The sequence below is a fragment of the Caretta caretta genome, chromosome 10, assembly GCF_965140235.1.
Source record: "Caretta caretta isolate rCarCar2 chromosome 10, rCarCar1.hap1, whole genome shotgun sequence".
Taxonomy (NCBI): Eukaryota; Metazoa; Chordata; order Testudines; family Cheloniidae; genus Caretta; species Caretta caretta.
Genome location: NC_134215.1, coordinates 57,677,318 through 57,689,484, shown reverse-complemented (window position 1 = coordinate 57,689,484; position 12,167 = coordinate 57,677,318). Strand labels below are relative to the sequence as shown.

The following is a 12,167-nucleotide window of genomic DNA, read 5'->3' as shown; positions in this document are numbered from 1 at the left end:
AAAGGACAGGTGATATTGAAATGGAATGCCTTCCTTTAGGATGAAGCTCTCCTCTAACAGGCCTGTCAGACTGGCATAGCAAGGTGTAATTTATGCTTTTCTCCTCCCACTTCAGTTTTTATTAAGGCTATTTTATTTTGGTGTCTCAAAAACCTTTGTCTCCTATACCAGGCATACACCTCTCTCATTTCTCTGGACAGTGGCCCCAGCGATGCATGGGTTTATTTTCAATAATGGTTCTTACACTCAAACAGTTTAAGCCACTTCCCACGGCAATTATTCATTTTGCAGGAATTGAGTACTAGAGCTCCATTTCTTATCTTACATTTACTTTATGCCACAAACATGGGCAGTACATAAATGTGAGAATATGGTCTCAACTCTAGGAGAGATGTACTTCACTCATAACTTAGCATCATAGATGGAAACGACCATCTAAAAAGCCTCAAGAGAGGTGAAGTTCACTTGAAAGCCTCAGCAGTTTTAGCAATTTAACAGATTTCAAATAGCTAAGGTCCTATGAGAGAGTCTCTCTCTGCTCAGATTAAGTAAATCTTGTGGCATGAAACCATATTCATATGAATCATATTCCTTTAGCAATTTTAACCCACCTAAATTAACATTCTACAGTGCTCTGCAGATCACAGCTGTAATAAATGACCAGGCTATTAAACCCTGATGGTTCAGCATGGCTTCTGTCACCAACTGAATTAACAAGTAGTTTTAATTTGTTTAAGGTTCTGCATTAACTAACATAAATCAGCATTTTTTCAGCTGCATTGTTTCTGAAATGCTTTGGTACCATATCAGCTTAGGGCTAACTTGACATATTTGGAAACTAAGGAACATTCAAGGTTACCTCTCACATATGGTCTCTTTGTCTTGGATTGAGACCATTGCTTCCCTATGCACTGGGGCCTGTAGATCAAACATTTTCCTGTCTGTGCAGATAATGGGGTCAGAACAGCACCCTTCAGAATATACTGGTTCTCTCTTGGTGACTTACAGTCTCTGAGAGGATACACATATCAATAGCATTGTTAACTAAGTTTTGAAATCAGGATTTTTATTACTTGCAACGATGTGCGAACTAGAAAGAACCCAGATTGACTTGCAGATATAATGGTTAGACTCCCCCACCCCACTCTCTTCTTTTTTTAAACTGAGCAAATTTTCTGGAATTCATCAAGATGCAATGGAATCAGATAATCCAACTTTTTAGAGTACAGCTGCATTTTAAGTAGTTGACAGAAAACTTTTTTTAAAATAACACATGCTAGTTTTAGTTGTTAGCAATGGACTATTGGTTTAATACATAAACAGCAGTGGCCTGGGGTAAAGAGAAGAAACATAAGCAAAGAGCTTGGAATATCTTGGAAATAAGCAAATATTTTAGAAGTCAAAGCCTGTTGCCATAGAGATTAAGAGGGAGATTTTCAAGGGAGTTGGGTACATAAGTCTCATGTGATCCTTTGAAAAATCCCTGCCTCCGCACCTTGTCCAAAGCCACACAGAGTGTCTGCAGCATACCTAGGAACTGAACCAAGATCTTCTGAGTTCCAGTCTAGTGTTTTGTCACAACACCAGTCTTCTTTCATGATTCATGAACAGCACTGTGGCCTTCAGCTACTATTTTCTGTTTCTCTTCTGCTATTCTGAAAAAGAGAATTATATTGTGGGGTTTGATCGTTACAATTTTATCTTAGTGCTTTGCTAAAGTGCTATACAAGTTCAAAGTATTTTTTTTGTTTTGTTATTCTTCCATGTAGAAGAACAGGTTTCGTATGTCCTATTATAATGACACAATAAAGCCAAGGAACTCCTAGAAGCATTGCTGGTGCGTGGGTGTGGAAAAACAGCATGATAGATCAGTAAAGGATGAACTGTTATAGCTTGTTAGTGACTGCTTAGGTGGGAGTTAAAGAGGTCATGTTGCTTTTCAAAGGCGTGGGCACTGCATCAGGGCTCAGATTGATCCCAAGGTCCAAGCTGAGTGCTGTGTTATTGTTGCATGAGTAATGACTCCTCCATTTACCAAAACCCTCATTGCACTTACAATATTGAACTTGCTACCTTGTACAGCACTTTGAGATATACCTAGAGAATGAAAGATGACAGTCCTCAAAATTCTATCTATCTTATATAATAGCAGCAAATGTGTGGCCCTCCTTTGAGGGTTTTGACCACTTTCAAAACAGTTGATAATGACCTCCCTGTTTCTGTTGTTGGAAACCTATGTTTTCATATTGTTATAAAATTGTTTCAGCCTTATTTCACACAGGTCACAGTTCAGTTTTATGAAAATATAATATTCTTCCAGTCTCATGCAGATGTGCTGTGAAGTCTCACACTACCCTACTGTCTGACGCATGCTATTCTGAATCTACAATAGGTACAAACAGTAAGTACTTTCATCCCATGGCATAATTTCAGTTATTGTTATGCTGAATATATGCAGGTTTATCTTCCCATCTCAGTTAACTCTGGGAAAGCAATTTCCAGCATGATTTGATGTCTAGGTGATAGTCAGTTCTGAATGTCTGACACTTTTCTGTCATTAATTCTGAGAAAACCAAGATCTTCTTATTTTCCTGAGGAAGTGTAGCTCCTTTCTCAATGGCAGTTTATCTTTTGCAGTACCTTTGTTATAATCCATGGCCAGTCAAATCATGCTCTATGCCAGGAGCAACAAGAAGCCACCCATTAGCATAGGATTAAACCGTAACTCAGATGATACCCCAGTTAGATTTCTACAGTAGAACCTCAGAGTTACAAACACCAGAGTTATGAACTGACCAGTCAACCACATGCCTCATTTGGAGCTGGAAGTACATAATCAGGCAGCAGCAGAGACAAAAAACCCAAAACAGTTCAGTACTGTGTTAAACTACTAAAAAAAGGAAGCATTTTTCTTCTGCACAGTAAAGTTTCAAAGCTGTATTAAGACAATGTTCATTGTGAACTTTTGAAAGAACAACCGTAACATTTTGTTCAGCACTATGAACATTTTAGAGTTATGAACAACCTCCATTCCCAGGGTGCTTATAACTCTGAGGTTCTACAGTAATTTATGAATAACTGACTCCCCAGTTACTATTACACCATTTCTATAGGGTAGACTATAGTTGCTATTTCACCCCATACCTTAGGGAACACCACCACATATTTTAATTCTTTATAATAAAGCATTCAAGCCCTGAATTTATTGTAGAGTCATGCCTAGCATAAATAGAAGACAAGGCCCCAGAGTAGGAAACACTGGGGTTTATTATACAGATTTTTTAAAAACTTGAACATATTTCCTATTCTTGGTATTCCTGAGTTAATTTAATAAAGATCGTGACCATCCCCTGGATGGGTGTTCATAGACGAAAAAGCATGAGAAACCTTTCACATCCCACTCAGGGCCAGTCACAGAGGCAGTTCTTGCATTTTCCTGAGCAAAGGCGGGAGTGGGATTTGCTGCATAGTCAGTAATTGGGATTTCCTGTAGGTCAAATTTATTTTGGCCAAAAGGAGTTTAATTCAGTGAAACTATGACACAGTTAGATGATTATTAGCATTCTAAATACAATTCCCCATCTGCTACTGCCTGATGCTTCTCTTCCCAAAACACAACCTTATACTGTAGCAAAAACATTCACTGGATGTTTTCAGGCTAGTCATAATATTAAGAAAAACAAGATACCTACAGAACAGAACCAGTGAGATGTGAGTATTTTGTGTGAAATGATATTTCACGAGAGCATTAGTGAATTTTAGAAGAGTAGTTCCTTGGTTTCAAGTCTTCAGAGTTCAAAATAACAAAAGTAGCAGAATCATCAAGATGTGCCAATGTCTTCCCGAGTACCGCCCTTGTCCTTCCTATTCCCTTCCCTCCAGTACACTATGACCCTCACTTGTTGAGACACGATAAATTTAGACTGTAGGCACTGTGGGGCAGGAACCATGTCTGTTTGTTTTTAGAGGCACCAATCACAATGTGAGGTGATTGAAAAATATATAAAAATAATTTACAGTACATGTAGTGAGCTTGCTACTCTCAGAATGCTAAATTTAATTAAGGGATTGCACCTATTGCCATACACGAGAAGACAGAACAACATTTACTACCCATGTAGCTTCTTTAAACACATTTAGTGTCTGCCCTTGTTCCGACTCAATTCAATGGCAAAACGCCCCTTGACTTTAGTAAGAGGAGAATCAAGGCCTTGAGAGTTAATTTGCCCATTGCATTATAGAATAGTAATAGTGAAGCATCTATATTACCACTGTTTGAATGTCTAGGAGACAAGATTCTCTCCTGAGAACTCCTGCCCTTTCTTTTGATAGGCCCAGACTAATCATTAATGAGAATTTATTATTATGATAAGGCTAATCTTAAAAATCCAACATGCACATAGGCTAAATTTGGATTTAGATCAAAGAACTTGTAGTAAATTGTGTTGCATGCGAGGGAACTGAGTCAGAACTTTTATTTTTACTTTATTTTGTGTCACTTAATGAAATGGTAGAGCTGTAGCCTAATTAGGGCTGTTTTGCCTCACTGGCAAACTGCCAATATTAAGAGTTCAAAAAACAAGCATAATTCAAACATTTTGGTTCACATGGTGTTATGAAGTGGATTTTTGCCAGTTCCAGTCTGCTGCCACCACACAGACCTTGTCTAAGAACACACAAAATCCCCGTTTAGGCAGGGTTCCTGCTTGATCCCTCCATCAGGGAGAGGAGAAGGGATGAAAGAACACTCTTCCCCTGCAGGAAAAGAAATACACCATGCTGGACTCCTCCCCTATTTCTTCTGGGAGGAAACAACTGGGGATCTTCACCTCCCTCCCCTCACATGAGGCCTAAAGAAATGAACAAAATTCTCAAGCTACTTACAGGCTGGGATTCACAAAATGCAAACTCGTTTCACGGAATTCAAGCACCCCTTTGGTAACAAATTTACAGAACCATGGAGTTCGTGAGGTTCACACTGTGTTAATCCCAACTTCTTTTAAAGAGTCATCAGAACACTGACACTCATCTAGTATGTTGAACATTGGTTTAGATATTTTAGTCCCACATTCTTCACCCTTTTTAAGGGCTAGCGAAGAGACCATAAATATGGAGAATACACTCAGAGATCCTTAAATTCCAGAAGGAAACTTACAGACCAGTGCTCAGCTTTTGCTATACTTTTTTCCCTAATAGGGGATTAGAGGTGGGTTTAGATCCATTAGTGGTTCATGGCCCAGCAAAGCTCTAAGGTACTGTATGTAATACTTATTCCTCTAGAGCGCAGTGCATAATGCACAAACATTCATGGATTTACAAAGCCTGTTATGCTCACAGAATATCCAAAGCAGATTGCAATTTCATCATATCCCTCCAATATCATTTTTTCCACTGGAAGAGCTGATCGCATTCAATACTAAACATTCAAAATTCAAGTTGTGTTGTGCTATCGAGTCCGAATTGGTCAGATAAACAGAATCGATCTGGTTCCAACTGGATGAGCATGCAAGCTCTTCCAGCACAGATACTCATGTGTCTACACTTGACCCATGCACTTTTGACCTTGAACTCTGCTTACTGCAAACATTTGCATCAGTAAAAATTACTTGCTTGGCTGTTTGCAGAAAGTAAACACAAAAGGGGTGAGAGCATGGCCAAAGTAAATGCATTTAAATATGTAACTGAATGTTCACTGAAGGGGGTTTACATTGTTTTCCCAGCTCTGCTAACTTCATAGATTTTAAGGCCAAAATGGATTATTTGATCATCTAGTCTGACTGCCTTTACCAGGCCATTATATTTCACCCATTTACTAATCACTTGTGTTTGGCTAATGCATCTCTTCCAGAATGGCAGCCAGTCTTGATTTCAAGACATCAAGAGACTCCACCACTTCCCTTGGTAATTTGTTCCAGTGGTTATTCACCCTCACAGTTAAAAATCAGTGCTTTATTTCTAATTTGAATTTGTATGGATTCAGCTTCAGCCATTAGCTTTTGTTATGCCCTTCTCTGCTAGAGCCATTTAATGCAGGTATTTTCTTCCCATTAAGGTACTTACACATTGTAATCAAGATACAATCTCTCAAAAAAAATTTTTTTTGATAAATTGAACAGATTGAGCTCTTTAAATCTCTCAGCGTAAGATATTTTCTCTAGTCCTGGAATCATTTTATGGCTCTTTCAGCACCCTCTCCAATTTTTCAAACATCTTTCTAAAACTCAGAACTGTTTGCAGTATTCTGGTACTTGTTTCTCTAATGGCGTATACAGAGGTAAATTCACCTCCCTGCTCCTACTCCCCTGTTAATACATCCAAAAATTCCATGGACACAGCAATGCACTAGGAGCTTATGTTGAGCTTTTTGTCTACTGTGACCCTTAAAGACTTCTCAGTCATTGCTTTTCAGGGTACAATCCCCCATTTTGTAGGATGGCCTTCATTATTTGCTCATAGATGTAGGATCTTGCATTTGGCTCTGTTAAAGTGCTTTTTATTTTATCTGGATCACCCTGTATGATTGTTTTGTCCTCATGATTTACCACTCCATCAGTTTTTGGATCGGCCACAAATTTTATCACCAGTGATTTTATACCTACTCCCAGAACATTGATAAAAATGTTGAATAGCGCCAGGCCTAGAACCAATCCCCGTGGAACCCCCTTAGAAACACTTTCTATTCAATGATGATTCCCCACTGAGAAATACATTGAGATCTGTCAGCAAGCCAGTTCTCTATACATTTAGCATGTGCTTTAGTGATACTATATCGCGCTAATTTTTTTATGAGAATGTCATGGGATAATAAATCATTCGTTTTATAAATGCCTAAGTACATTACACTCTACAAAGTTCCCTTTATCAACCAAACCTATTTTCCATGAAAAATTTTTGATTGGCATTAATTATATTTCTGTCCTTTCATTCTTTATTGAAGTCCATATCAGTTTTTCCACTATTTTGCCCAGGACTGATGTCAGGTTAATCAATCTATAATTACCTGGGTCATTCTGCTTTCCCTTTCTGAATACTGGCACAACTTTAATACTCTTCAAGTCATTTGGAATTTCCCCAGTATTCCAACTTTTACTATGTCCACTATAGTGCTGAAAAGAAGCAGCTACATTCAGATGTTAGTACATGCTATGGTATGAGGCTGTATTTTTGACTTTGTTTTAGAAATAAAGCATGGATGAGTTATAATCCACCAGAATTATTAGATAAAAAGATTTATAACAGGTATGATAGTCAACCTTATGAGCTTGCCCTATTGCCTTACGTGACAGGTTTCAATCGGTCCACTGAGCCCCTAGGGGGCAATGGAGAGCTATGGTCCCACGGGCAGGCCTTAGTCACACCTTTTGGGCGTTGGGGAATTAGCGGAAAAGGTGTGCCGGCAGGGGAGCGCCCCCACGAGTCTGCAAGCGCGCCCCCCCCCCCCCCCCGCAGGGGAGCGCCCAAGGCGGGTTGGCCAGGGTAGGGGAACGCAGGTCCACCAACTCCACTGGGTTCCAGCCCAGGGCCCTGACAGTGGCGGGAGGCAAAGGTCCCGCCGCTGGGTCAGCAGGGAGCCATCTGCGCCCCACTGACCAAATACACCCACCCCATGGTGCAGTTCTGCCCCTGGGCTACTTCCTACCCGGTCTCTCAAGCGGGCCTCTCTGGTCCCTCCAGCTCATCCGGGTATTCAGCTGCTGGCAGCTCCAGCTCCCCCTCTGTGTCAGGCTCATGCTGGCCCAGGTTACAGCCTGGCCCCTCCAGGTACTCAGCGGCTGGCAATCCTGGTCGCCACAGGCCTTCCTCCCGATCAGGTTCCTCCTGGCCCAGGGCCTCCCCTGGGTCGGCAGCAGGGTCTGGAGGGAGCAGCCTGTGTCTGTCTCCCTCCCTGGCGCTCCTCTCACTGGGCAAAGGGCCCCGCCCTTTGTACTTCCTGTCCCACCCCTCCCCTTCCAGGGATTGGCATAAGCTTGGTCTGGCCCCGCCCACTCAGGCTGAGAGGGTGGCTCTTTACCCTCTGGTTCAGAGGGAAGCCACCCTGGCTCCGTACACTTAGATAGATAAAGCCTGTCTGTCTGTGTACTTGCAGGACTCCTTATACTTACAATAGAGAATATCAAGGGAAAGCTGGCAATCCCGGAGTAATGTTATTTAGTTATCTAAGGCAACTGGCCAGTTCTGGGGTTGACCCAATGTATGTAGATTTCAGATATAGAGTCTATAAATAAAGAGCCAAATTCTATCCTTTGGCAGATCCAAGCGTAAGCAGGACATCAGGGCAAATTATATTTCACTCTTATTATTAGGGCCCTACCAAATTCGTGGTCCATTTTGGTCAATTTCACAGTCGTAAGATTTTAAAGATAGTAAATTTCATGATTTCAGCTATTTAAATCTGAAAGGTCATGGTGTTGCCGGCACCCACTGCTGAGAGGCTAAACAACAGCTGAGGTTGGTTCACTACCCGGTGTGCTACACCCAATAATCACAACGGCGTGGAGAAGCAAAAAAGTTTATTTGCAGCTGCAAAAAGGTACAGGGAGAATAGAATCTCAAATCCTGCACACAGAGCAAGAAGTTACACAGGCTTTTATACATCCTTTTTCCCAGCATACTTATCCAATAGCAAGCTGCCCTAAGTATCCATATAGCCAGCCGATCCAGTTCCCAGCTAGTTCCCTTGTTCTCTGTATCATTTGTTAAACCATACATAAAGCTGCTTTATTCAGCATTTTTCTTCCATATCTGCCCTGTTTGGCCTTGTTTAGTTACAGGCAGTCTGACTCTGCAACATATTGTTGCAGATCCTCAGCATAACTGCTGTGAGTGCCTCCAGGCCGGGGGGGGGGGGGGGAGGGGGCCAAGGACACTTGGGCCTAGTGCGAGGGGGCTTCATTGACACTCGTGGTCTTCCATCCCCTCGAGTTACCTAGTGGCCATGCCCCAGGGTCCCCAACAATGGTTATGTAACTGTAGGGGTCCTGACTCGAAAGGAGGTTATGTGTGGGGTGGGTCACAAGGTTATTGTAGGGGAGTCGCAGTATTGCCACCCTTACTTCTGTGCTGCTGCTTTCAGAGCTGGGCCCTCAGCCAGCAGCTACCACTCTCCGGCCGCCCAGCTCTGAAGGCAGTGCAGAAGTAGCAATACTGCAATCCCCCTACAATGACCTTGCACTCCCCCCCTTCCCACAGCCATCTTTTGGGTTGAGACCCCCCAGTTTGAGAAACACTGGTCTCCCCCATGAAATCTGAATAGTATAGGGTAAAAGTAGACTAAAGACCAGATTTCACAGTCTGTGATATGTTTTTCACTGCCATGAATTTGTTTGGGCCTTCTTATTATTCTCCTTTGTGTGCTGCAGCCTAATGCTTTGCTGGAGCACAGACTATTCCAAAAGCAGCGCACAGATTTGAAACCATGGCTATACTATTCAAACTCTGCATTTCACATTGCAATATTAGCTCCCTAGTCACTTTGGAACACACATTGTACCACACAACTGCTTAGGGTTCAAATATATATATTTAGCACATACAAATGCAAGTGACTTTAAACTAAAGCTGCGGGTAGTTCAATCAGCAGCATATCTTTCATACAGAGACTTTTCTTGTATGTATTCATTATTCACTAATGATCTGAGCACTCCCAGCTCTGCTGGAAATCAGCAAGAGCAGGTGGGCCAGAACCTTTGAAAATCAGGTCTTTCAGTTCTTCAACCATAACATCTACAAGCTTTTATTTCAACACGTGTAAAATGGTTGCCATTCAGCATTTACTAACAGCTACCTCCCAGTGCTATCTGAGATGCCCTGAAATTTTAGGTTAAGAAATAACAGTTGTATCAGTCTCAGAACTGTTGATTTTTTAAATGGAGGCCACCATACATATTTTTCCTCAAGTGATGTGACTGGCAGGGGCAGACTGGTCACCAACTTGCATTCCTAAGCTCCAGATATTACTCCACACTGGGTCCCACCTGACCCTCATTTTCCAGTCCTATGCTCTTCTGCAGAGACCCACTGTGTGCTGTAAAATGTATTGCCTGTATCATCACAATGTTTGGAAGTGACCTATCACTGCCTGGAGCTCCCACTACATTTGTGCAGTTCCGTGCTGCCCCCAATGTGGGCCAGTGCCTAAAAGGCACAGTCCTAAAGTGCCTTCAGGCTGCAGAATTCATACCGGATTTTGCCTTTTGATTGCCCATGGCCTGTAGTTACTGATAATGCTATTAGCATGGTTATTTGTTCTCTTGCTAAAGATGGACAATGTCTAATTTAATTGTCTTTCCTAGCCAATCAAAAGGTTTTTATAGTGCATTCCATCCATAGCCCTCTCTAGCTTTTCTAGATTTGGAAATCCTAGTGTTGGCCAAACAGTTAGCTCAGATCAGCAATTCAGGCTCTTTTTTAGAGTGGTCCACAGAGGTTTGGGGAGAAGGAATCTCTGCGATAGACTACAGAATCACACTTCAGCTGCTGTTGCAATCTCAAGGATCTGTGGGAGGATCCAGCTGCTTCTCTCCAGACTTGTTTCCATGTGGTTGTATGGAGGAGCTATGCTACATGGTGTATGGAAGATATGGACCCTCTTGCATGACTTCCTAAAATCCAGCCCGTTCCCCAGCCTCAGTGTACAGCAGAACTGCACCAGATCTGCCACATCCAGAACTCTCAGAGAATCTGCCAAAGGGAGTGTAGTATTTGACCCTATGCCCCATATTTGTGGGCTTCCTTGATCAGAGATGCACATCAAGTTCTGAAGATAACATGTATGCAGCAACAGTCAAGAACCCTAGGAGAGACACTGCCAGACATGTTGGGAGATGTGGCTGGAAAAGCTTACTGAAGGGTCAGGAGACCTAATGCAAGCAATATTGAATGATGGGAAACCAGTAGACTTTATAGGTTGGGAAGAGAGAATGAATTATTTGGAGCAGGAGAAGCAGGGTTGGGTTCCCCCCCACACCCAATTTTCTAATTTCTTTATGAAATTTCAGATTTGGTTTGGTGAACAGATTGTGGTTCAGATCACTCCTTGTTTTTACAGAACTAGTTCTCCCATCCATCATTTAACGGAGAAGATTGCCCCCCAAAATATTATTGAAAAATTTCAACAGCAAAGATTTGCTTAGCAGATTACCCACTATCGCTCTGGAAAGCAAACATGTAATCTGAATTTCTGGCAGATGGGTTTAGAATTGGCTGTTCATGAACAGCAGATAATTTTTAATTAACTGCCAACACTGCATGAACCTGAATCCTTCATCACTTACGCATCTCTAAACAAGGTTGCCTTGCTGCCTTTGAGAACAAGGAGTGAGATCAGAAATCTGATACCAGCTTCCTGAACACCAGAAAGCAAACTATTTAATATTATGCTGCTCTGCCAGTCTGATTCAATCCTCAATATTTTGTAGAAAGGAAAAATAATAAATTGCAGGCATATTTGCTCCCTTTATTATTTATGTCAAAAATGTAATGTTTAAAAAAAAACTCACATTTAAATCTTTGTCATCATGTGCTAATTACCATAGCATGGAGATGTGGGCCTAATCTGATCAGACGACTCCTGCTGATAGCTGTCTTTCTAATTCATGCTCCATTTGTAAGTGATATTTAAATCAGGTATAAAGTTCACATTTGTATATACTTTTACTGCTGGTGGGGAAAGCTTGTGCTGTTTTTATTTCACCAACAATGTCTCTGCCCCTTTAGGGTGGGTTAAACTCTATCACTCAGACTATCCTAGATCAACAGGCCTCTCCTATCCTAGGCTGAAGGGAGAAATCTTTGTAGCACTACAGCCAACTTAAGAATCTAGAGAGAGTCCAGGATTTTAGGACAATGAACAACTCTGTAGGTGGGGGTGGATTGTTCCCAAACCAAACCTGGGATCTGGAAACAGTAATACACCCTTCCACTCTGTTATACCATTTCTATGCCTCCCTCTACTAAAGGAATCCTTGGGGTAGCCATGGCCAGGGGAGGCCCTGGTAACACAACCTCAATAGCGCTACTCTCTGAGTAAGCCTAGAACAGGAGGCCTCAGAGCCAGTGTGGAAGGACAGGGACTGTGTGGATGGCACGGTAGCTCAAGTGGATCCATTGAGAGGGAATGATCTAGGCCAGACACATTTTAATTCTGACAGGCACTCGGCACAAATACT

The 12,167-nt window shown here is 41.8% G+C and overlaps 1 long non-coding RNA gene across 2 annotated transcripts in view; it reads left to right on the top strand.

Moving 5' to 3' along the window:
• LOC142073492 (uncharacterized) overlaps positions 1 to 12,167 on the top strand; it is a 75,866-nt gene that overhangs the window by 41,833 nt on the left and 21,866 nt on the right. The window contains exon 2 of one of the 2 annotated variants that reach the window (XR_012670377.1): positions 2,321 to 2,401. The exons of the other annotated variant lie outside the window; for it this stretch is intronic. This is a non-coding gene — a long non-coding RNA (uncharacterized LOC142073492). The remainder of the gene's footprint in view (positions 1 to 2,320; positions 2,402 to 12,167) is intronic. 2 annotated transcript variants of the gene reach the window in all.